At 38.9% G+C, this 25,697-nt stretch overlaps 2 long non-coding RNA genes across 3 annotated transcripts in view; one reads left to right on the top strand and one right to left on the bottom strand.

Moving 5' to 3' along the window:
- Window positions 1–22,795, top strand: part of LOC138423861 (uncharacterized) — a 130,644-nt gene extending 107,849 nt beyond the window's left edge. The window contains exons 4-6 of one of the 2 annotated variants that reach the window (XR_011250490.1): window positions 3,371–3,521; window positions 6,034–6,151; window positions 20,360–22,795. This is a non-coding gene — a long non-coding RNA (uncharacterized lncRNA). The remainder of the gene's footprint in view (window positions 1–3,370; window positions 3,522–6,033; window positions 6,152–20,359) is intronic. The other variant, XR_011250489.1, reaches the window with a different exon arrangement.
- Window positions 1,509–22,602, bottom strand: LOC138423862 (uncharacterized). Its single transcript, XR_011250491.1, has 7 exons — window positions 22,356–22,602; window positions 20,299–20,505; window positions 19,637–19,822; window positions 10,838–12,901; window positions 9,074–9,104; window positions 3,404–3,498; window positions 1,509–2,070 (listed from the first exon to the last, which is right to left on the bottom strand). It is a non-coding gene; the product is annotated as an uncharacterized lncRNA (long non-coding RNA).
- Window positions 22,796–25,697: the final 2,902 nt, after the last annotated feature.

Below are 25,697 nucleotides of genomic sequence, written 5' to 3'. Positions count from 1 at the left end.
GAATGACTATAAAGAAAGCTGAGCACCGAAGAATTGGTGCTTTTGAACTGTGGTGTTGGAGAAGACTTGAGAGTCCCTTGGACTGCAAGGAGATCAAACCAGTCTATCCGAAAGGAAATCAGCCCTGGGTGTTCATTGGAAGGACTGATGTTGAAGCTGAAACTCCAATATTTTGGCCACCTGATGCGAAGAGCTGACTCATTTGAAAAGGCCCTAATGTTGGGAAAGATTGAAGACAGGAGGAGAAGGGGATGGAAGAGGATGAGATGGTTGGATGGCATCATCAGCTCAATGGACATGAGTTTGGGTAAGCTACGGGAGTTGGTGATAGATAGGGATGCCTGGTGTGCTGCAGTTCTTGGGGCTGCAAAGAGTCAGACACTACTGAGCGACTGAACTGAACTGAAACTGGCCCCTTAACCATTCAAGATCCAAGTCACTTTCTATCTCTGCTGAGAATTTAGCAAATCACATCTTATAGAGGTTTCTTGTCAGTCCCCAGCCTCTGCCTGAAAAGCCCTAAGTTGAGTGAGTAGTAAAGAGGAGATACCTTGACTTTTTTTTTTTATTATTCTGCAAGAATCAATGGTGTTAGAAGAAATCACTGCTTTAAGAGCAGGAACAAAAGAAGCTCAGTCAAATTTCCTGGGTAATGAGGAAGGTGTAGCATACTCATCAATGCTTAATATGCAACAAGCTATGTAACAAAAAGCCGAGCTTCTTTTCACCCATGTAAAGTTCATAAATAAAATGACCAAGAACTCCACCATGATGGAGAGAGTGAAAGTGAAATACATTGGCTTTCATATATACGTATACATATAATTTTAAGCTGAATGCACTGTGGGGAATACCAGGATAAAACAGTCTCTAGTTTCTCTGCTGTGTAATGAAAGTAAAATAAGTACACAAATATCTCTGATGCAAAGCAGGAAGTAGTAAATGTCAAAGAAATCCGCAAATGGAGAACAGTTAAAGTGCTGAGCCTGTTGAGAGGGTTTCCTGTATAGGGGACCAGGCAATGGTCTACAGCAGAAGTGGCATTTGAATAACGTTTAGCTTCTGTTAAGGACTCTTACACCAAACAGTAACCCTCACCCCACCACCAATGGACCAAGTGCTAACTCACGCCAGGAACTCTCCTTTCCTGCCTTTGCCTGGCAAGCGTATACTCATAAAACTCATATCAGGGGTTATTGCTCTGCCTCACCCTCTTCAAATAGATTTTTCCCTCCCTTATTTGGGAACACACACAGTGTTGTACCCCGTTCTCTCCCTTTGACATTTTAGCACATTACTCCATTACCGTTCCTGTCTTTTTCACTGAACTGTGATCCCCATAAGGGACTGGGCAATGCCTTTCAATTCTCAGTACCTAGGGATACTTTGTCAAATCATTGAACTTTGTCAAATTATTGCACTCTAGTTTTAAAAATGAAAAAATGTGCTGAAGAAAATGAAGTAAAAGCATGGAAGAAAGTGAGAAAGGAGCTCTTGGGGGGCGGTTGCCTGGTGATACATAATTTGATTTAATTGTCATGATCCATTGTTCCCAGTTAGCATCATTATCTTCTTTGACTCTTGCTGAGATTGAGGCTCAGAGAAATTCAAGGACTTGTCCAAAGTCACAGAACTGTTATAATGAGTGGCTGGGATTCGAACCTGGGTGCTCTCCGACACTGTGTGATGTTCTGGAATGAAGAGATGCACGAGCAGATATACCACCTCTGAAGGTTACTCGACATTAAAAAGCCAGTAACCACTTTGACAAAATCCGAAATGAGTCCTTCCTACCACCTGCAAGACCACCATGGAGTTTACTCTAAAAAAAAAAAGTTTGCCCACCTAGAGAAAGTTCATCTGTTTCTGAGAGAAAGAAATCAGTGTTCTCTTTCTTGCCTTCTTCCTTCATCTTTTCTTCAGTTTCTTCCGCCCCACCCCCCCTGTGCTTTTTTCTCTCTCTTCTTGATGCAGGGGGGGGATTAACTCTCCCAAGTGAAGATGGTGGTGATGATGATGGTTGTGGTAGGCTGGCTTATTCCTTCAAGGGTCTGCTCTGGGCTTCAGGTTCTAGAATGTTACAAGATTGATATTTAGATTTAAACTTTCTATACCATAGGAAATAAGAAAAATTGAATGTTTTGTTTAAAAGTTGTTTTCTTAAGGAAAAATCAGAAATTAACAAAATGATCTACACACAAAATTATGCATCATTTATAATTTTAAAAACTAGAATAATTAGAAATAACTTTAATGTTCAATGATAAGAGTTTAATAAATTATGGTATTCTCTACATATGGAATATTTTGTATTCATTAAAATAGGTTTACAAAGACAGACTAAGAAAATACTGTTATGTTATTTCAGACATCAGAATACAAACATAGAAAAAGCAAAATTCAAATCTTATAAGCACTGTGTATATATCTGAAGAAAGAAAAAAGAGACTGGAAAAATATTAACAGTTACTCTTTCTGATTCTATAGCTGGTGATTCTTTCTATAGTTTCCTAGCCTACCAGTAACATGGAATACTTTTGTAATCAGGAAATAAATTCAGATTTGATAAATGCTTGTCAAGTGCATGCGATTTCATCTTGCAATTCTTCCTAGAAAAAAAAAATAATAAATTTGGTATTTATTTCTTCATCCCAACCACTTTTCCAGGAAGGAAGCTCTGTCATCCTATAGCTTGTGTTTATTCACACCTCTTCACTCTAGCTCCCACCAGTCTGCCTTCCAAAAACCATCCTCAACATAGTTTGGTGTACTGAAAAGAATGTAAGCTTCAGAAGGAGGCAGATCTGGGTCTCAATCCATTTTCCCATATTTCTTAGCTGTGAAATATTCATAAAATCTATTTTCTTTGAGTTTCAGCTTCAGGATTCGGTGAGAATTAAATGGGATTACATATGTTGTGCTACCAACACAAGTCCTGGGACACAATGTATTAGTCACTAACACAGCTCATTACTTCCTCCTGCCTCTCCTGTTCTCTGCACCTCCCCAAACTTACTGATGTTTCAAGTTCCAACTCCCATTCTAGTTCAAAGTTCTTCATGACTTTCCCTGGGAGGCCATGGTGTCAATTTCTAACTTTGTTTTCTGGACGACTCACTTAGCGCTTACAGCTTCACACAGTTACTGAGTGCCTGGAAGGCCTCCCCCACCAAACAGAAGAAGCAATCCCATCCCCCTCCCCATCTCATCCGAGACTCTTATTTATTACAAGCCTTCAATCAGCAGCTTATGCTGCAGAGCTCAGTCTACCACGTTGAGTTTTGAATACTAAAGCAAACTTATGAGTCATAATATAGAATAGTTAAAACTGCAGTCTGGATCATGCTTCCTCTTGTTTCACCTGGAACAGGCTGAAAAGCTATCAGTGGCCGGTGGGTGGTACCTGGTGGCTGGATCTGAGTTGTCAAGATAGAATGTCACCATCCGGAGAGACAAGAGGGCTCCGAAAGCCCTGGAACAGTCCTGATTCTTGTCAGACTGTGGAAAAAGAGCATAAATTGGTGAGTGCATTTGATAAGGTGAAGTAAAGTAGTTGGGTCCTACAGCTATAATTTCTTTCCTTACAAGTCCGTCAGTCAAGTAGATTGCTTGGGAGCTCAGTTTCCATGGGATGGAAGCAGAAGAAAGAGAGAGAAGGACAGAGACACACAATAGTCTCTCTCTCAGGTATGTTTCTATAAGTGCTTTTCAGTCTAAAATTATTGACATGCCAAGTCTAATGATTAAATTCTAAGCTTTAACCCAAATGTCTAAAAAGTCTTTATCTTACTTCTAAGATGTCACTAGTCCTTTTGTTCTCATAGATTTCTTTATCTTCTAAGCAGTGAAAATCATAAATAAAGCTATTTCAGTATTTGATAATTTAAAACCATCACTTGTCTGACGCAGGATACAGCATGCTTGGGGCTGGTGCATGGGGATGACCCAGAGAGATGTTATGGGGAGGGAAGTGGGAGGGGGGTTCATGTTTGGGAACGCATGTAAGAATTAAAGATTTTAAAATTTAAAAAATAAAAAACTAAAAAATATATATATATATATCTTTAATATGACGTTCTCTTTAAAGGTCCTTTCAAAGTCTTATTTTTATATATTCAGAAAAAAGCAAGCCATATTTTCCTCTTCCTGGTGATGGCTAGAATATAAATAGGAATAAATATATGGATAGGAATCATGTGTTGTACTGTCAATTGAGATTGATTCTTTTCTTAAAAAAGTTGAAAAATTCACTGAATAGTGCATGAAAGAATCCCTTCTCACTACATTGTCTCCACAAATAAAAGTTGAATGTTTGGCCTCAAACATTAGAAAAATTACCAATAAAGAGGAAGGCAAGATTTTACGAAAACTTTGGTCATAAATGTAAGATTTTGATGCCAGAGAGTAATTAGCGTTTTGTTCCTCTTTTGAATAGCAAAGGAGGGGAGGGTTTGTTGGCTCTCTCTCATTTAATTCTATTGACCTGAAACAATTTTACAGAATTTAGTAACAACTATTATTTCTCTTTTACGTATAGTTGTCCCTGTCCCTTTAATGAGATCTTACTTGTATTATTGCCTGTTTCTTCCTTCCTTTCCTTTATTTTGTATGTCATAAAACTGCTGAATTTGTACAACTTTCAGGTAATTATTTTTATGAGCTCACTGGAGGTTATCTTCAGTGCTATCACAAAGTCTTCCAGTGGTCAATGAATCATGCAGTATATTTCATGATTCCTCTTCCAAGATTGCTGCAGAAGCATAGGTCAGTCCACAGAAATACTTTTGAAAGCTTGGAGCAAAATATATTTCTGTAATACTTTTTTTTCCTAATTATACAAGCAGTATACACATTGTGAACAATTTAGAAAGTAGAAAAAGAGTGAAGTGAAGTGAAGCCACTCAGTTGTGTCTGACTCTTTGCGACCCCATGAACTGTAGCCCACCAGGCTTCTCTGTCCATGGGATTTTCCAGGCAAGAGTACCAGAGTGGGTTGCCTTTTCTTTCTCCAAGAAAAAAGAGTAGAAAGAAGCAATTAACTTCCCCCAAAATATTTTTTAATATTTGAATTTCTATAGTTCAGTTACATATAGGTCTATACACGAATGTAGGTTTGCACTCATTTTCATTTACATCAGAAAGAGAATATTCTCCTTTGTCACCAAAAAGTTTTCAGATTTATTCAATAATTACTTTTATATTATTATTTGAATAAACTGTAGTTTAAATTGATATTGACTTTTAGACTACTTAGGATTTTTACCTGAAAAATATAACATAGGAAAACCAGAAGACGTGATTTTATACAGTTTAATTTGGTCTGGTTATGCAAATTCTCCCTCAGCTCCATACCTGAGTCACACATAATTAAGATTCTATACTAAATTCAATGAGTTTAAAAAGTTTCATGAGTGTTTTCTGAAATAACAAAAGATAAGATTGAAGAAAAGAACGTTTATTCTTAGGTAGTTGAATAATAAGTGACAGCGGTCACTGAACTGAGAGTAGCCAAGAAAGGCCTGTCATTCTGTAGAATCTGATACACAAACTTGAACTAGAATTTCTGAACTCTAGAACCGAGAGTTCTATGCCAAACAGTGGCCCAACCACCAAATCCAGGCCAATGGTTCCTTTTGTATTACCTGTGAGCCAAGAATAGTTTTTACATTTGTAAGTGGTTGAAAAAAAAATTAAAGAAGAATGATAACTTGAGATAACATGAAAATTATATGAAATTCATAATTTCATGTCCATAATAAAGTTTTATTGACATATGGTCAACACTCATTTGTTTAAATATTTCATTGGCTGTTTCATACTGTAACAGTAGAATTTAGTAACTGCTGAACAAAGCACAGAATTATTTATTATCAGATCACTCTCAGAAAAAGTTTTAGAGAAAAAGAGTCTTACGCTAGATTGATCATCAGGTTTTAAGTAAAGTAGGATTAGAGAAGTCTAGGTTCATTTTCTTTCAGCCCTCTCATCTGAATCTCCTTCCTTTTAATTAGCAATATTATTTGCTCCCTTCAGGGAAACGAGGATTGTCTATATTCATTTGCTGACAGAAGCTGCCTTTGAACTTCAGGAAAGCCACCATCTTGTTTTTGTTCACTTCCCTAAAGCTTAGTGTCTGCCACATGAAACATAAGTAAGTTCTTTAAACTTCTTGTTATCTTGAGGCAGGGCAAGACCTTTACCCAATTTATTTAGTTATGGAGGAGGAGGATGAAAGATTGGGTCCTAAGTGTTACTCAATGGCATGACATGGTTTTCCCTGGAAAGCAGCCAGAACTGATGCTTATGAGGTGTTTGTCTGATGAACTGTACCCCTGTGACTCTAAGCAGAGCCCGGAGGAGGCGGCAGTCCGTCTTTCTAGCTCAGGTTTGACTCACAAATCAGAAGAATGTGCAAAGTCCATGGAAGCCAGACCCACCCCTAAGATGGTCCAACAAGGAAATAAAAGCTTCTTTTGGATAACCATTTAGGAAGTGGGATGATTTGGATTATTGCTGACGTGTATTATAGCATTTTCATAAGAGCAAAATAGACCCTAGGTAACTGCTGGACTGTAATATTTGCTTTAGTAACAGGAAGTGTGGGAAATAATTATTAGCCAATGTATAGGCTGCAGAGAACCTTTCTACATAAAGGAAGACATGTGTTGAATGTATGGAAACTTCCAGCACAGCTGACATAAACAGAAAAAAAAACAAACCAAAAAACTGGGAGGTTGAGGGGAAAGGAACACTGGGTCACAATGCCTCCAGAATAAAATTCTACAAAGAGAATAATGAGATAAACCCAAGAATTTGACAGTGAAAGTCTCTTATAACAGGATTTCATTATTTCATAAATCTAGAAGTACTATGAGTTACTTCCTGCTATCCCACTGTCCTCAACTTCAATCTTATAGTCAGATTGGAATTGTACATGGTCTGTACAATTTCATGAGGCTCTAAGAACTGGTTTTAGATCTAGCCATGAAAACAAAATTTAACAAGAATATTTGACAATGTTTATAAAAAGTGAATTTCTGGTTATCTGAGGTCAGTATGTAATATAAGACACTACTGTCATGTATGCGTTACCTAATTAAATTTAAGTAAAGTTTTAGTGTATCCAATTAAAAAGTAGTATGCTTATTATAGGAAAATTTGAAAATACAGAAATTTTAAATGAAACAAGAATAACTTCTATAATCTCTCTATCCAAAGACAATGTTATTTAAGTATTGTTTCCTCTCAGTCTTTTACTGTGATATTTTTTTCACAGTTGTAATTATACTCAAAATTCAGTACAGTCTCTTGCTTTTTAAATTTAACTGTATCATGTAATTTGTAAATAAGACATTTATACTTATCTTGAAAAAGCCTGAGAGATGGCTAGTCAACCTGTTAGAATGTCTAGGTATTAAGAATAAAACTAAATTCAAAACCAAAAATGCATATTTTCTGGAGTCATGGGGAAGGCAAAGTTTTGTAACTTTCTTTATTATCTCATGACTTCGGTTTTGGTCATGCTGATGTATTCTGGATGAACACCAAAACAAAACAAAACAAAACAAAAAGAGTGAGGGAATAGGACTGGGAGAAAGAAAACAAAACCAAAAAAGTCAAGAAAAAAATGTGAAGAGCCAGAGAATTGAAAAGAAAATATACCATTCCCCAAATTTCCCAAATACATCTGGTCCTGCTGAGAGTAATAGCATTTGTGTATATGTGTAGACAACTCCCTAAGCTGAATTTTTTAAAAAGCCTATCTCTTTGATACTGCATTAATTCCATAGTCCACATAACTGACATTCAATAAAGAAAAATAGAGCCAGAACAGAATTTTATTTTATTTTTTGAATACTGAAGTCTCTTAAGTGAATTTCCATCTCATTTTCTCTTTCTTATGTAAATAAAGGCAAATTAGGTATGGAGATGGGTTCACTCCAGGGTGGCATGGTTGAGGTTGAGTTCTGGTGGCGCTGTTCCCATGTAATGGGTTAGTGGCTGGTCTTAGGAGCATCTTGTTCCCCAGCACAAAAGTCTGATGCCAAGAGGGACCACTTGTTCTTTCCCAATTCTTAACCTCCCCAAACCAGTTTTTCCTTGAGGTCTTCTTTTTGTGAAATTCCTGTATCAAGGCTGCATGTGGCCATGATACAAAACCCCAAGCCGTTTGCCCTCTTCACAGGAACCAGGCGAGAATGTAATCCGAGCTTTCCTTGGTCTATCTCTACACTGCAACATCATAACATCGAAGTGTAGATTTATAGCAGGCTTTATGTATATTTTCTTAGTCCCAGGGCCCCCCTTTTCACAGATACATACACAACATGTCATGTAGAAAATATAAATCGTTGATGGTATAGGCACTTTCTTCCTTTTTAAACCTTTCCAAAGGTCTTTTTGTTAAATACACCCAGATGCCGTTTGACAGATGAGGGGCTAATTGCTCTGTGAATTACCTCTATCGATTCCTGTTTCATGTTGAGCCAAACAAACAAAAGATATTAATGCTTTGAAAAAAATGAATGATGACCTTTCTCTGCAAACACAGCTTGTGGTCTCTGATTATTGGTGATTCCGGAGAGCAGCGGTCAATGGCAATAGCTGTAACGCTATGATCACTATAATAAGCTTGCCTGACCTTCTCTGCCATGTTAAGTGGTTTAAATTTATTTGCCCAACAACAGAAGAGCTTTCATTTAAAGTCACAGAACATTCAATTCAATTTAAAGACATAGTGTCTTCTTTCCTCTCCTTCCTTTCCTGTCCATTTCCCGACTTCAAACACCTCCATCCCAAGTTCCTTAATCATTTTGCCACTGCAGAATAATCACCTTACCTGTGAAACTCATTCTTTCAGTTCTTTTTGGAACCCTGGATGACATTTTCTCTTTTGACTCACTCTTTCTTGTTTTAAGACACTAGAATATTTTGTTTATCTCTTTGTATAAGTTTTGTTTGTAAATCAGGTTTGGGGTTCTAGATAATATGAGCTGTATAAGAAATCAAGAATACATATTATCTGGAATACCAAACTTGTATACTACTGTATAGCACAGAAAACTGTACTCACCATTCTGTAGTAACACACATGGGGAAATAATCTGAAAAAGAATTGATATATAAATACATATATGCACATATGTATAAATATATGTATAACTGATTCAGGCAGCTATATACCTGAAACTAACACAACGGTGTAAATCAACTATACTATAGTAAAAATAAAAATAAAAAACTCAAAGGTAGAGAATTGATTAAAATGAATGCCTTTAATATACAACATCTGAACTCTTATAGGTAGGGAACTTTTGGACTGTGTTAAATGACAATAAAGATATAATCAAAGGTAAAAACAGAATGAATGAATAGTGATGCTGAGTAATAATTCTAAAGAAACCAAGAAAATATTTATTTGCTCAAATAAATATTTGAAAACAAGTTTATTTTTTTTAAAAAAGTGCAAGAGGGTGTAGTTCTAGACTCACTAGCCTGGAAGCCAAGAGAATCAGTTCCATTTTGTCCTTAATTAATGAGATTTTTGAATCAGTCATTATTATTATTACTACTTTGCACCCAGAACAGGCTCATCCAACTTGGCAAATGGGGAGGACTGGACCCAATGAGTTCAGAGTGTCTTTCCAATTGAAACACACTAATTTTCAATATATCTCTCTAAAAAAAGTTTCTTGTGAATAATAGAGTTATAACTTGGCAGCTAAGAAAATATGGTTCTGGGACCTTTAAGGACTTCCTGAGTTTTTTCTCAACAATCTCCATGATAGTGAACATGAGTAAACCACAAATGGCCAAAGCCTTGAATGGTTAGGAAGTAGATGCAACCCCCCTTGGTTCAAGTGGAAATCTCTTGAAAAGGGTACCCCTGACACTTCCACCAGTTTCCTGGTAAGAGACATGCCAAAAATACCAAGGAAGTGGTTCCCCTTAGAATAGCTTGGTCCCTGTGCTATAAGATTAAAGCAGGAAGCGAAGAGAAAAACACCACAAATAATCAAAAGGCTTCCTGCCTAAGTCTGACATTCTCAAGAAGTTAGGTCTGAATTTAGATAGAGAGCTGGGAAATTTTAAGGAGACTTTCCTTAAGCATTATCTCTAGTTTCTTCTCAAGACATTAATCAACAATATCATCAAGGCATTCTTGAGCTTTACCCAAGTTTGCCATTGTAAAAACCATATGGAGTTCAAGAAAATAAGAAATATGGTTCCTGACTGTGTGAAATTCCTCATTCTGCCCAGGATCTTTCTCAGCAATAGGATATTTACAAACGCTGTGCGCTTTCTCAACATAGAATGCTTTCCTATCCTTCTCCTCTTCAAAATCTAAACTTAGGGCCTTCCCAAATCCTGTTGCTGTTATTGTTTAGCTGCTAAGTTGTGTTGACCTCTTTTGAGACCCCGCCAAGCTCTTCTGCCTATGCGGTTTCTCAGGCAAGAATACTGGAGGCAGTTGCCATTTCCTTTTCCATAGGATCTTCCCGACCAGGGATGGAACCTGCGTCTCCTGCACTGAAGGCAGATTCTTTACCACTGAGCCACCAAGGAAGCCCTCCCAATTCCTACTTTTTAAAATTCCTCTATATTTATCTCTCCTTTTCCAAAATGCCCTCTGTAGCACCTTATGGGATTCATCATAGCCCTGAGAATATGCTTTCATCTCAGCACTTTGCAAATGTATATAATTTGCTGTTCCTTTTACCTTTTTCCCCTAGAAGTTAGACCTTTGTATCTCAGACTACTAACACAGAACTGAGGTCTTGTTAGGTGTCCAACTGATGTTGGAAGATGAGTAAGTGAGTGAACAAATGAGTCTTACTGTATCAGATATTTGCTGCTGTACAACAAACCACTCTCAAAGGCAGTGGCTTTAGACAGTCAGCGACTCTTCATTATCCCTTGTGGATTTCCAGGTCAGTGGGGGCTTCCTTGATCAGGCTGAACTTGTCTGGGGGAACCCAGATAGGATGTCTCCAGTCTTTATGTTTTTCATCCTCCTCTTGGAACCAGGCACGTGCTCCTCAAGGCTGCAGCAGAAGCACAAGAAACAAACCAGAAACTTCCAAAGCCTGTTAAAGCATACCATCATTTCCACTTTGTTCTTTCAGCCACAGCAGGCCACGTGGGGAACCTAAGCCAAAGGACAGTCAATATACTCTTCCCCTTTAGTCACATGACAAGGTCACATATTAAAGGGTATGGGTACAAAGAGAGAAGAAAAATCAGTTTCAGTCGTGAAACCAAACCATTAAGAAGGAAATACTGGGACTTCCTGGGAGGCCAAGTGGTTAAGATTCTGAGAATTCGATGCAGAGGGCACAGGTTCGACCCCTGGTCAGGGAACTAGGGTCCCACGTGCCATGTGGCATAGCCAAGAAGTTAAATAAATAAATAACATTTAAGAAGGAATACTGATCACGATATTAAGATAGAAATATAAAATTGGTTACCCACCATTTAAGCCATTTGGCCAAAGTCATCTGCTTCATTCTCAAATCATCAACCTGTGGCCCAACAATTTAATGACCTATGTGGCCCATAAATATTTACCAAATTAGATTGTATTAACAGATGGTAAATAGAGTAATCAGAATTGGAAGAATCCTGATATCTTGATTTTAACTTTTTTTTCAATTAAAGAAAATAAGTATGGCGGCCAGATGTGTTTTGAATACAAAACCAAAAGCTTTAAACAACAAAATGTTTGTCCTTTTTAAAGGAAGACACTTTTACTTAAGCTTATACACTTTACTATGGAAGTTTTTTTAAAACTAATTGTAGCTCATGCAATAACCTTCTTTTCACTTTTAATCAAGCTGGGAGAAATCTCATGTAGGCATTGTTGTGGCTTCTTTACAGAGTTTCTGCTCACTTCTCTGAGTTGAAGTTAAATTTCTAATGTCCAGGCGTTGATTTACTAGGAAGAGCACAGTCCACTTACAATCAGAAAAAGCCCTGGCAGTAATCAAGCCCTATGAATTCCTGGCCTTTTTCCTTGAAGGCCCAGTGGGGCCCACTTGACTGGGCCAACCCCACACCATGCACACTGGATTGGTGGTCCTCTTATCATAGAAAATTCCACCAGTGCAGCCAAAAAACACAAAAGGAAGCACACACAGACAAAAAATGTGAATATAATATACAGGCCTGTGGATTGAGTTTTATGAAAAGGAAGAAAAAAGGGGGTGTAGAATTTTCCCTAGTTCTTTTGCAAAGTTCACTGGACAAGAAATAATGAGATAAATGGCTTATCAAATGTAAATACCTTCATTATTTTTAATGACACTACAAAGACAGTTTTAAAATGTCTCTCCTAATTTTGCCCTATAATCGGATCACTTGATTGTGACTATTTGGTAAATAGAATCGTACATTTCCCCATGATTTGCATTTCGTTTCCTATGCTAAAGAGTTTATATTCATGAAAAGTACGCAGGTCCAAGTATTCCCAACACTTCTTTCTTGCTTGACTTTACTTTGTAATAATGTATGGTATCAGGACTCTGCCCTATAGCTGAGAAATGTGAAATTCTTGGAGGAAAAGGGATTCTTATGGTTGTTGTTTATTGAACCCAAATATTTCAGAATCTAGTCCTTCCGGTTTCAGGAGAGAAAAGTGAAAGATGATAACGTGATTTCCTGCTTTGCTCAGCCGAGTCTCCTGGATTCATCTATGTGTTTCAGTATGTAGAATCTTCTTTACATAGGACTAGCTCTCGCATTCTAATTTCTCCACATTTCCATTTATAAGTTTTATCGAGAAAACTTTTAACTAATCAGCTTAGAGAGTCTTTAAATGTTGAATCCTGATGTCATTTGAGCAAGGAATTGTGACAGAGTTCTCACGGCCATCAGTAAAATTCCTTCCGATGTGAGCCAGGACCTAGGAAATGCAAAAATCCCTAATAAATGTCAGGCAGGGCTCAACTGCTTATCTGTTGCCTACAAAACGTTCGAAAAGAAATGAGTTTGCTGCTAGGAACTGATATGATCCAACATTCTCATTCATTCTTTCCTGTTCCATCATTAACTCCAACACTGGATAAGACACTCGTTGAGGATGGGGGCTGGGAACAGGGAATTGCCAGAGATGGGAAACCAAGCTGCTTTACAAATATTCACAGCTGCAGCTTTCTGTAACCATGCTCCATTTCCAGTGGACTTTAAAAAGACAAATTCATAAGTTATTTTGCCATAAAAGGGAATCAGCTCTTAAGTCCGTCTTCCCAAAGACCTCAGACATGAAATTACCACAGCACTCCCTAAGGTCCAGAACACAGAATTTTCCTCCCCTCCCACATGCCTATCCCTAAGAAAATAGTTTTCCCACTAGATAAAATAATTAAGACCGTTCTCAGAATAGAAAACAAAACATGTATTGCTTGGACATGAGCCTATTTTCAGGCTTAATCAATTGATTGCATATTTACATTTTGATATTCCAATAGCTGCGAAGCTATCATATGTAGGATTTAATTGCATGGAAGAATCAATAAATAAAGTGTACAAGAGTAATTGCGTGTGTGTGTGTGTGTGTGTTTTCTTGTTCAGCCTACTTCTGATTTGTTAACTAATTTAGGAGAGAATCCATAAAAGCATAATACACCAGCCGCTGTGAAGTCCCTGGGTATCTATCTCTGAACTGGAACCTGGCTTTTTAAATCCTGTCTAGGTAAATTACCTTTCCAGTGCAGGGTATTTCCTTTTAGGAGATTCCTTGGGAAGGGTCTCCAGGGAACTAAGTAACTTTTTAATGGTTCACTCAGATTAAGAGGAAGGAAATGTGAACTCCTCTCGGGGGAGGCACCACACTCTCGGCCGTCTGCATCCTGTAATTCTTCCCAAGTCCGTGAATCATACTTTTAAGACGCCTTTTCAAGGGCATTTGTCTTCCTTTAAGAGAAGGCCAACGCAGAAAAGATGAGGTTTAAAATAGGTCTCAATCAAGCTTTAGCTATAAAAACAATCACCCAAGTCTCCCCCATCTGTCTAGAGAATGTTTCTCTGCATCCTTCACCTACACACTGCTCCTCACCTCACACAGTACTTGACTGGATCACTTTTACATTTATTTTGCTTTCAGATTTAGGATGATTTCTAATATCATCTGAGGGACTTTGGACTGTAATTCTGGATCACGTTGACCAGCCTCTGGACTGATTTCACTTATACTGCAAGAATCTGAAGATGTGAGCTATCATAAGTAGCTTTCTCCAAGTCTTTTTAGACCACAATCTTGTTTTTAAGCCATGTTTTTATTTAGTAAAAATCTTGTATGTAAGCAAATATAGACTATGTTTGCACCTTTTCCCAAAAAGCATGAAAAGTGTTCGTCATACAGTTGTGTCCGACTTTTTGCAACCCCCATGGACTGACTGTAGCCTGCAAGGCTTCTCTGTCCATGAAATTCTCCATGCAAGAATGCTGGAGTGGGTTGTCATTTCCTTGTCCAGGGGATATTTCCAACCCGGGGATGGAACCCAGATCCCCTGCATTGCAGGTGGTTTCTTCACCATCTGAGCCACCCGAGAAGCCCACCAAAAAGCATGATCACTACTGTAAACAATGTTGGCAGTGGATAGAGTTGAACAAGGATTGAAGCATGAAGTCATTCAAAATTTCTCTACAAGGAAATAATTCTAAACGGCAGTACTAAGTGTATTGAAGTATCAGTAGCATTACAATATCAGTTACTCAATGAATAAACTATATTTTATTGATCATATACTTAATGGCAACTTCTAATGTTTTAAGCTACTACCAAGAATGGAAAAGTCCTGAAAAAGAATAAATGTGCTATGATAAGGCATATCCATGTGAACTCTGTCAACTACAGACTTTGGGTGATAATGATCTGTCAATGTAGATTCATCAATTCGGACAAATGTACCACTCTGGTGGGATTTTGATAATGAGTGAGGCTAGGCATGAGTGGAAAATCTCTGTACATCCCACTCAACTTTGCTGTGAAGTTAAAACTTCTCTAAAAGAGCAAAAATCTTTTTTTTTTAAAGATATCCAAAGGTAAGTTTACAAATTTGGGGGAAAGTTTGAGCAAGCTCCAGGGGTTAGTGATGGACAGGGAAGCCTGGCTTGCTGTAGTCCATGGGATCACAAACGGTCAGGCACGACTGAGTGACTGAACTGAAGTCTAAATTGTATTAACTGAATGTTCAGTGTTGGTTTGTGTAGGTATGCATACAATCCCCTCTGTGTAATTCCTAATCTAAGAATCTTTGGTAAATCAACAGGTATTTTTCTATTTGTGTGTGCCTGTGTGTGTGTGTGCCTGTGTATATGTGCCTCTGTGTGTGTGCCTGTGTGTGCCTGTGTGTGTGCTTGTGTGTGTGCCTGTGTGTGTGCCTGTGTGTGTGCTTGTGTGTGTGTGCCTGTGTGTGTGTGCCTGTGTGTGTGTATGCCTGTGTGTGTGTGTGCCTGTGTATATGTGCCTCTGTGTGTGTGCCTGTGTGTGTGTGCCTCTGTGTGTGTGTGTGCCTGTGTATATGTGCCTCTGTGTGTGTGTGTGCCTGTATGTGTGTGTGCCTGTGTGTGTGCTTGTGTGTGTGTATGCCTCTGTGTGCCTGTGTGTGTGTGCCTGTGTATGTGTGTGCCTGTGTGTGCTTGTGTGTGTATGCCTCTGTGTGCCTGTGTGTGTGTGCCTGTGTATGTGTGTGCCTGTGTGTGTGTGTGTGCCTATGTTTATGTGTGTGTGTGTTGGAGGCATGGCTGTGTGTGTGTTAGTTGCTCAGTCTTGTCCGACTCTTTGCAACCCCATGGACTATAGCCCCAGGCTCCTCTGTCCGTGGGATTCTCCAGGCAAGAATACTGAAGTGGGTAGCCATTGCCTTCTCCAGGGGATCTTCCCAACCCAGGAATCGAAGCTGGGTATCCTGCAATGCAGGCAGATTCTTTACCATCTGAGCCACCAGGCACTTAAGACTATAGATAGCAAAATGTAACCCAGGCTGATGTAAGCTCTGTGTAGTCTTTATGCCCATTTACTGTGAGTGTTCATATGTGTTGTTACAGACATATTCATATATGAAACTCCAGACTCCACTTGTGATAGGAGGGTAATGTATGGATATGTGTACCATGTTACCTTTCAACATCCTAATGGTTCTGATTTATAAAGCACATTTCACCCTAAGAGTTTTGAACAGGGATTGTGGACAAAATATGTTGAAAGAGTGAAAGTAGGAAAGGAAGAAAATAGCAGAAAAGAGAACAGTTGAATTCTATTTTATTCCTTCCCCGATTTCTTGGCAAATTCAAGTCCTAGCTGTCTATGTGCTGTGTTGGCTCTTCTGCCCATGGGCTTATCCAGGCTAGAGTGCCAGAGTGGGTTGCCATGCCCTCCTCCAGGGAATCTTCCTGACCCAGGGGCTGAACCCGAGGCTCTTACGTCTCCTGTATTGGCAAGTGGGTCCTTTACTGCTAGCACCACCTGGGATGTTCCCATCTCTAGTGACCTCTGAACAAGGTTAGCAGACACAAAAATTCTCAATCATCAGTTAAGATCACCAAATGTTGCTCTGCTGTTTCTTTACAAATATCCTTATCGATAGGTCAGTTCTTTCAGAGGGCCTAAATCTGGTGCTATGGAGACTGTTCTCAGTAAAGCTCTGTTGTAGGCTTCGAGATATTTGGGTGCAGGAAAATTGTCTTCCTTATAAAATGTTGAATATTTAATTTTGTGTGAAAGGGTAAAAAAATTAGTGAGGCTAAGAATTGAAAGCATAAATCAGGAGTTTGTTGGTGAAAAGAAAGGCGGGAAGGAGGGAAGGAAGAACGATCAAGGAAAGACATTCTAGTTCGCAGGATCCTCATTAATTGTTTCCCGATGCTAGAGAATTGAAAGAAAGACGTCATAGGCAGATTCTAATATTCTAAAACTGCAACCTGATTGCATAAAGGCATAAATTTAAATCTAAATCATTTGGGACAGAATATTTAAACATCTTCTATTTTTGTTTATGGCTGATATCTATAAAAATCTGTTCTGTTACACAGACCTATATTATAGAGATTATACATACAAATATTTTACTACTTATGCATAAAACATGATTTGTTGGGGGATATAAACTATGGCTTTCTCAGGTATCACTGCTACTTGATTGTTCTGAGTATTGGCTTTCTGACAGGGTTTGGAATGAAGCCATTTTTATTAATTTAGTTATTTTTGCTGATATAAAAGGCCGTCTATCATGTTAATAATGTATCGGTCTGCGGTCCCACCGAACAATAATTACAGAATGTTCCTAATAGTAAATCATTTGTCACAATCACAGCTCAGTACAGCAACCTTTTGTGGAGCAGAGGAAGACATTATCTGAATAGCAATACACCTTTCTGTGGACCCATTAGAGGAAGTGAACACCAAGAGCCCTGCAAAACCCTGAGCTTCAAGTCAGAAAGGCCCTCTCCCAGATTTCAGCTGGGGGTGAGCACAGGCCCTGCTGAATTTTCTGTAGTGTTGTTTAGCCTATCTGATTAGATGGAACCAAAACATTCTGCTGAGGACAGAACAGACTAGGTTCCACAAACATCTTTAAAAAAAGAAGAAAAAGAAGAAAGCTCTCCTCTGAAAAAGTGGCAAAACAAAATGATTTGAAAAAGAAAAAATGTTAAAGATTTTACTGCACTCTAGTTTTTAGTAAGAACCAGAGAAAGAAAGGACCCAACATCCCACCCCACCCCATCCCTGTCAAAAAAAAAAAAAAATTAGGATTAACAAGAAGGTGTCAATGTCTATATTAAGTGCGAATTACACTGGAATAATGATCAGACTTCTGCTTTGCAAAGAGTCACAACCTGATTACGATTATTGTTAAGCAACATTCGTAAATAATAAAAGCAAATATTATTGAGTCTTTCTATGGGCAGGGAATCTTCGTTTTGTTGCTATTCTTTCTTCTCTCTCTCTCTTTTTAATAGACTTTATTTTTGCTGCAGTTTTAGGCTCATAGTGAAATTGAAAGTAAAGTATAGAGTGTTCCCAGCTCCTCTCCCCAAAACACACACGGGTTCCCCCACTGTCAACATCCTCCCCGTTTTTCACAATTAATGAACCCACATTGATATGCCATCATCATCCAGACTGTACCATTTACATCAGGACTTCTTCTAAGCAAAAATTTTGAGACGAGCTCCTTTTGGGAAGAGAGTTAACTCAGCTGTAAACTGTGGAGGGCAACAAGGGGGATTTTTGAGATTTTTGCCAGTTTCAAGGCATAGCCCAGTTGATTAACCACAGTTTGTCATTGGGGTAACAGTGAAATAAATGGGCATCATTTGTCCAGCACCCATACATTTATTGATTTTTGCCAAGGTGATGTCAACCATGCTTGTTGGGCAACAGTATCTTCATTTCATAGACGTAGTAACCAAACCTCAGAGGAGGGAAAGCCAGGATTTCAATCGAGGTCCTTTGACACAAACCTGCACTATGTCACACTGCCTCTGTCCCCAGGTTCTGCAGGAAAAGCTGTCGTGGAGTTGCTGACAAGTAACTGAGTCAGGGTTTGCTTTGCATGGTGACTGTGGTTTTTATAACATTGATACTCAAACTGAAAATTCGTGGATTTTTTTTTAAAAACTTTAAATTATATTTCTACTTTTATTTTTTCTAAATATAAAAGTGGATTCTTGGTTAGGAATTTTATTGAGTATGGAACGCAATGGATGCACACACAAGAGGAGATTTTAAAGTCCTTGTTCACCAACCCCCCTGATTTGAAAATAGCCTCAAGATCAATTAGAACATAAAGGGTGAGGAGGGAGTCATAGCTGTGAAATGCTTCTGAAAGACCACGTAGCAAAATAAAGAGGTTTTCCTCAAGCATCAACAGTGGAAATTGTTCTAGAAGTATATGCAGAGGACAATGGTGATGGGTGCAAAGTCCAGGCTTTCCAATTCTCTTGGGGCTTCAAAAAGCCACAAACATAGCTCTTGGCCCCACAAGTGAATTTGTGAGCCTCAAATTAGCATTAAATGGAATAATTTGTATGTACTCTCTAACTTCATATGTTTACCTAATTTTTTAAATATCTAGAATTCTGTTAAAGGTATCTAAGGATTCAGCAAGCGTGTCATACTTTGCATTCCTAGTATCACATTTCCAAGAAGGGTTACATAGTACAGTAAAATGCACATGTCTATAGACTGTTGAGAGCTACTGGTAACAGTGAAGAAGTCCGTAACTGAAGCTTGAACAAGGTATCAGAGGACACCAGGGGACCAGAAGGATGATTCTGGCCAAGTCTTTGCATCCCTTTTCCTCCCGTTCCCTACACAACCAGCCTGAAGAACTTAGAGCATCTTCTCTGCGGACCCTGGTTCAAACACACAGGCGTCCTTGACATGAGTACCACTTTTCCAAAGGGAAGGAAAGTTCCTTAAAAAATCAGATGGCTTCCTCTTGCCCCAACCCCGATGTCCCCTACCCACTATGTTCTGTCCAGAAGAAAAATCCCTCAGCCGCAATGGTTGTTTTTATTAAATTCTCCTCAATAAAAAGCTCAGGCAGGATTTATTAGGTACTCAGGGCGGACGTTTAGTATTTCGCCAGTTATTAAGTGAAAATCAATAGAAAGCAAAGAAAATGGAACTCACTGCACTGTTAGCGCACCGTTGTCGCCCAGATATTATGTCGGCTGTCTCGTAGATTCATGACAGACGAAAGAGGCCGGGAGAGAACTTTCTGCTTACATTGCACGCGCCAAAGTGGGGTTATTCATTAGAGCAGGCAGCTGGCCAGATGGATTTCCAGTTCAGGTTTACCATTTATCTTTAAAACGCCTGTATCGAGTGAGAAAGAACACTGATATTATGTGATATCAATGGCAGGTTTATGTATCTAAATCAGGATTTATTGTTATTTTGTTCCAAAGACCTTTTTTTCTCAAGAAATACCATTTCACTGGAAGAAAATAATAGCTAAAACCTTGTCAAAGATAACCTTTCATGCTGTCCGTGCACCGCTAGCTGTAAAACAAATAGAACCCGGTATATAAATAGTTTTAACCACATACTTACAAATCATTTCTTCTGAATCCGTTTCTCCCATTTCAATATGTGTGTGTGTGTTAAATACTGCAAACATGTGTTTTGGTCATTTGATGTTTTCTTTGCCAGGAGTTTAGATAATGTTAGCAATTGTTAGAGTCATGTGTAAAAGGTTTGGCTCTTTTATGTACTTCCATGGAATGCTACTTTTCCAAAAAGCATTCTTTGGAAAAGCAAAGTGATCTCTTCTGATTCTTTTCTTTCCTTACCTTAGAATAAGCTTTAGAGTCAAAAACACTGATCACCTTTTTTTTTTTCAAATTATTTCAGGGTCTTCAGAAGCAGGGATGTGTTTTCCTTTGACTTCAATGGACCTTTCGACAGCTTCTGGGTTTTCTATTCCTTCTCACTTAAAGGCTGGATTACAGTTGACCTGATCACGTTGGATCTTCCGTCAGTCTTGTCAAGTAACTAAGCTGGTCAAATGACAGAATGAACCCCTATAAATTGCTCAGAAGGAAAAAATGCAATTCTTTATAAATTGGAAGGAAAAAATGCAATCTGTATTTGTAAAATGTCATTAGTGACACTATGATGAGGAAGAAAAACGGATACCTGTGTTTTGGCTGAAGCAGCTACTAATAGAATATGTTTTTAACCTGCCTTAGTCTTGCTCTTTTTTTCTTTATGTTTGGGAAAAGGGACTGTAAATTTAGCTCTATACAGACCAATATCAGACAGTAGCCAAATACAGATGGTTATTTAAAGATCAAAATTCACTTAAGTGACACCAACTTAAAATAGTTCTCTAAAGCTTTTTGCTCCTCTTGAACAAAAGTGATGTTGTAATAGAATTTTAAAAAGTATTCAAAGGATTCTGATTTTTTTTAAACTGATCTCTTTCTTTATCAAACCAGGTAAATGCATCAAATTTTACCAGAAATCTTTTCTTGCATTTTCCTGTTTAGACATGGGCACAAGTTTTCTGTTTTTAAATGTGTCAATAATCCAAACTGTATTGGCACATAGATGGTATCCTGAAATAAAAACATGGGAGGATCTTTCTTTCTTGTTCCTTTAGAAAGGTCATTCTTAACTTTTCCTGTGTGTGTAAAACATCTGTATGTAATTATATATATGTAATTATATGGACCTGTTGATGAGGAGGTGAGAAAGACCAGTGTGGTTAAGAAGTGGGTTCTAAAATTACATTAAGTTCAACTCCTAACTCTGTCATTCATTGGCCATATGATTTGGGCAATTTGTCATAGTCCTACACCTCAGTTTTATCTTCTGTATAGTGGACATAATAGTCTTACAGATTTTAAACTTGGAATAGATGGATCAACATATGTAAAGTTCATAGAGTACTCTTGTTCTTGCTGTTTAGTCACTAAGTCATGCCCAACTCTTTTACCACCCCATGAACTGTAACCTGCCAGGCTCCTTGGCCATTGAATTTCCTAAGCAAGAATACTGAAAGTAGGTTACGATTTCCTTCTCCAAGGGATCTTCCTAATCCAGGGATTGAACTCGATTCTCCTGCTTTACAGATGGGTTCTTTACCACTGAGCCCCCAGGGTAGAGTTTCCCTCATAACTCAGTTGGTGAAGAAGCCCCCTGCAATGTGGGAGACTTGGGTTCAATCCCTGGCTAGGGAAGATCCCCTGGAGAAGGCAAAGGCCACCCACTCCAGGATTCTGGCCTGGAGAATTCCATGGACTGTACAGTCCATGGTATCTCAGAGTCAGACACAACTGAATGGCTTCCACTTTCACTTTCTTTCACAAAATATAGAACGTAAACTTTCCCATTTTAATATTTTAGTTTCCTAACAAAATAGAATGCAATCCCACTGGGGACTCAATGAATACAGCTTTTTCCCTATTTCCTCATGTATTTAAACTCTGAAGAAAGATATAAAGTCTTCAGTTTTAGTCATAACAAGAATCCCACTTAACCAAAATTTTGTATTAAATACGTTTATTTTAAAATAAGCTTTTCTTGTGGTTTCAACATGCAAGCTGAAATAGTAACAACAATAATAATAGTCAATGAGGATAGCTAAAATACTGGTTTATCAGTAGCTGCAGTGATACAGTAGACGTGAGGCTGAATGTTGAGCAGGGACCTATTTATAGACATCATCTTAATTCGTTGAAAACAATGTCTGGTTATTTCATTATCTAACAATTAACATCAGTAACACATGCAGCTATGAGAAAGAAATGATGCCACTAATTAATATGACTTGGGCAATCAGAAAAAGAAAACATTAGAGCCAAGAAAAATCAAAGTCAATGACTCGGGTCCCTTGCCCACGTACATCATGTCACTTGAATACTTGCCAAGACTGTTTTACTTTGACTTTGCAGAGTTAGCCCACTGGCCTTTCATCTTGCTTCCCCTCTCGGAATGTTGCCGCTGCTGCTTCTGCTGCTAAATCGCTTCAGTCATGTCCAACTCTGTGTGATTCCATAGACAGCAGCCCACTAGACGGCAGCCCACCAGGGTCCGCTGTCCCTGGGATTCTCCAAGCAAGAACACTGGAGTGGGTTGCCATTTCCTTCTCCAATGCATGAGAGTGAAAAGTGAAAGTGAAGTCGCTCGGTCGTGTCTGACTCTTAGCGACCCCATCCAGGCAAGAGTACTGCTTCTTAATTGTTCAGCAGGTATACTCTGCCTTTTTTGTCCCCACTCCAGTGGAGAGCTAAAGGAAGAAAGTAGAAATCACTTATCAAAAAAAAACAAACAAACAAAACAAAACACTTTCTATCCTCAAGCTGGTGGGAAAATTGATATAATTTTAAAACCCAGTGTTGTTATGAAAGAGTAACTATTGTCTACTTTCATGCCTGTGCCTGGGTACTCCACATTCTTTCAACAAAACTGTGTGGGTGTTAACAACAGGGGCAAGGTGTAAGAGCTGCCATCAGACTGCCTGTTCTAGCTCCCACTCATCCTCTCCAGATCGGCAAGACGTGTTCCTCTTCAGACCTGCAAGACTTAGGCTGGTGGTTTAGGTCTAGTCTTCCTCAGGCTCTTCATTTGCTGCATTGAGATGACAGCTAGTCCCCACTTATGCCCTAACTGAGATAAATAGCACTTATTCATGTATCAAGTGAGGGCATCATGCAAATTATAGAGTGGCACCTAGAAATACTCAATGAATACTTTTGTTACCATTTTTTCTCTAAGGGGTCAAAATGATGGTGGTGCATATTCTGATGCTGAAGCTAAAGCTCCAATGCTTTGGCCACCTGCTGAGAAGAGCTAATTCATTACAAAAGGCCCTGATACTGGGAAAGACTGAAGGCAAAAGTAAAAGGCGGCAGAAGATGAGATGGTTAGAAAGCATCACCGACTCAATGGACATGAATTTGAGCAAACTTCAGGAGATAGTGAAGGACAGGGAAGCCTGGCGTGCTGCAGTCCGTGGGGTATCAAAACTCGGACATGACTGAGTGACTGAACAACAATACTCTGATAAGTCCTTGACCTCACTGAGCTCACGGCTGCTCAGGCAGTTCACACAAGCACCCAGGTAACTCCCATATGGTAGGATATTGGAGAGGACAATCCAACAGTTCTTCAAGGCATGGGGTGGGTGTGGGAAAGACTTCCTTGTGGAAAGGATATCTAAGCTGTAAAGTTAATGAAGGTAGGGATCTTCTGATCACTGTAGATGTCCAAGGGAAATCTCTGCAGGGATGGAATAATCAATAACAGCACGGTCCAAAATGGTGGCCACTAGCCACATACGATGATTGAGTGCCTAAAATGCGCCAAGGGCAAGTTACATTTTTAATGTTATTTTATTTATTTTTTTTGGTTTCAATTTCAATAGCCACTTCAGCTTAGTAGCTAATGTACTAGGTAGCGCAGCTCTAGACAGAGAGAAAAAATTCATGTGAAGGTCCAGAGGTGAGGGAGTTCTTATACTTTTAAGAGCTGATATTTTGAAGAGAAGATTTATGAAGGACAAGAGTTTTAGAAATTAACAGAGGCAATTCACGACTTACTAAAAAGTTCAGCCTTTCACTGAGGGCCATGGAAAAGCCATTGAATGACAGAAAGGAAAGAGATGTGATCAGACTGGCATTTTAGTAAAACCACTTCAACTGCTGTTATAAAAATATCTAGAACTATTAGCATTTTATAGTTAACAAATTTTTCTGATAACCCAACCTCATTTACCCTTCCAATCAGCTATATGAGATAGATTTATAACCACATCTCCCATCATACAGCTTTACAGACCTGTCTTCAGCTTAGCAATTTATATTCATACCATGACATACACCCAGAAGACCGAGTTGATAAAAGTAAAACATTCACCTGATATTTGTGCACAAACTCAGGCATAAGGACTTTTGATGAATCAATTTGGAAATGGCACCAGCTTAAAGTAAAGTGTGTTAGTCACTTAGTCAAGTCTGACTCTTTGCAACCCCATGGACTGTAGCCCACCAGGCTCCTCTGTCCATGGAATTCTCCAGGCAAGAATACTGGAAGGGCTTGCTATTTCCTCCTCCGGGGGATCTTCCTGATCCAGGGATCAAACCCTGGTCTCCTGCATTGCAAGCAGATTCTTTACCCTCTAAACCACCTGGGAATCACCAGGCTACTTCAAAGAAATGCTGAAGATTTTTTTTTTCCTATAACGTGACCTGATTTGGAGGTGTAAATCTGTCTGGCTATGACCTGCGGGCTGCCCACCATCCTTGCACGTGTATGATCTCCTCCGGCTATTGGTGGTGGGAGGGATGAACTTGCCTGTGCACACAGAAGCCATGATGATGCTGGGGTAGACTCGCCCTGCTTCACAAGCATTTCCTTTCACTCACATGTGCGTCTCCATCTTCTCCCAGACTAGTTGAAAAGAGAACCCAGCCTAGACAAGGCTGGCCACGGCCATAAGCCGCCAGCCCACGGTTGCTGACCTGACTCTCCATGTCAGGTCTGCAAAAATAAAAGATGGCACCTTTCCAAGTAGAAATGAGGGAAGAGCACAGTCACCCCATGCTGAGATCACCCCTCACAGACACACACACACACATACACACACACACCCCTTTCATTCAGCAATTCTCTCAGTTAAAACATTTTGAAATAACACTAACATCTAATTGTATTAGATCAAGTCATTTTCTCTCTCTTTTAAGGCAGATTATTCATAAAATCATAGTTCCTTTAAAAAAGAAAACTACAGGGAATGTAAATGCTGCACTAATTTAATTACACACTGGCTCTGTAAGACACTAATGTAAATATTCTGGTGAGGAGGCCTAAGACACTTGAAGTAATTACTTAAGGACTCCCTTTCAAAGAATCTCTCCCTTTTTTATTAAATGCCTTTTAACATTAGCACTTTCTTCCTGACAAATTAAATGAAATTTCATTACTCTCCCTGACTTAATGGCATGGGGCTCCTGCCGAGGTGTGAGTTAACCCTCCCCGGACAGCTGACAAGGCCTCCTCCATTCAGTCAAAATGCCACTGTCCTCACACGCAGGAGAAAGGAGGCCCCGAAGAATCCTTTGTGTTTTCACCAGAGTGTCCGGAATCCTTCATCTCTTCAGTGTTTTTTCAGCTGTGAGCCTTACAAAAACTTTAAAAGAAAAAAAAAAGAAAAAAAAAAACAGTAAAATTGCTGTTTCCCAGTCTT

Source organism: Ovis canadensis, chromosome 18 (assembly GCF_042477335.2).
Source record: "Ovis canadensis isolate MfBH-ARS-UI-01 breed Bighorn chromosome 18, ARS-UI_OviCan_v2, whole genome shotgun sequence".
NCBI classification, from domain to species: Eukaryota; Metazoa; Chordata; class Mammalia; order Artiodactyla; family Bovidae; genus Ovis; species Ovis canadensis.
The sequence above is the reverse complement of the archived record's forward strand: the minus strand, read 5'-3'. Positions and strand labels throughout refer to the sequence as shown.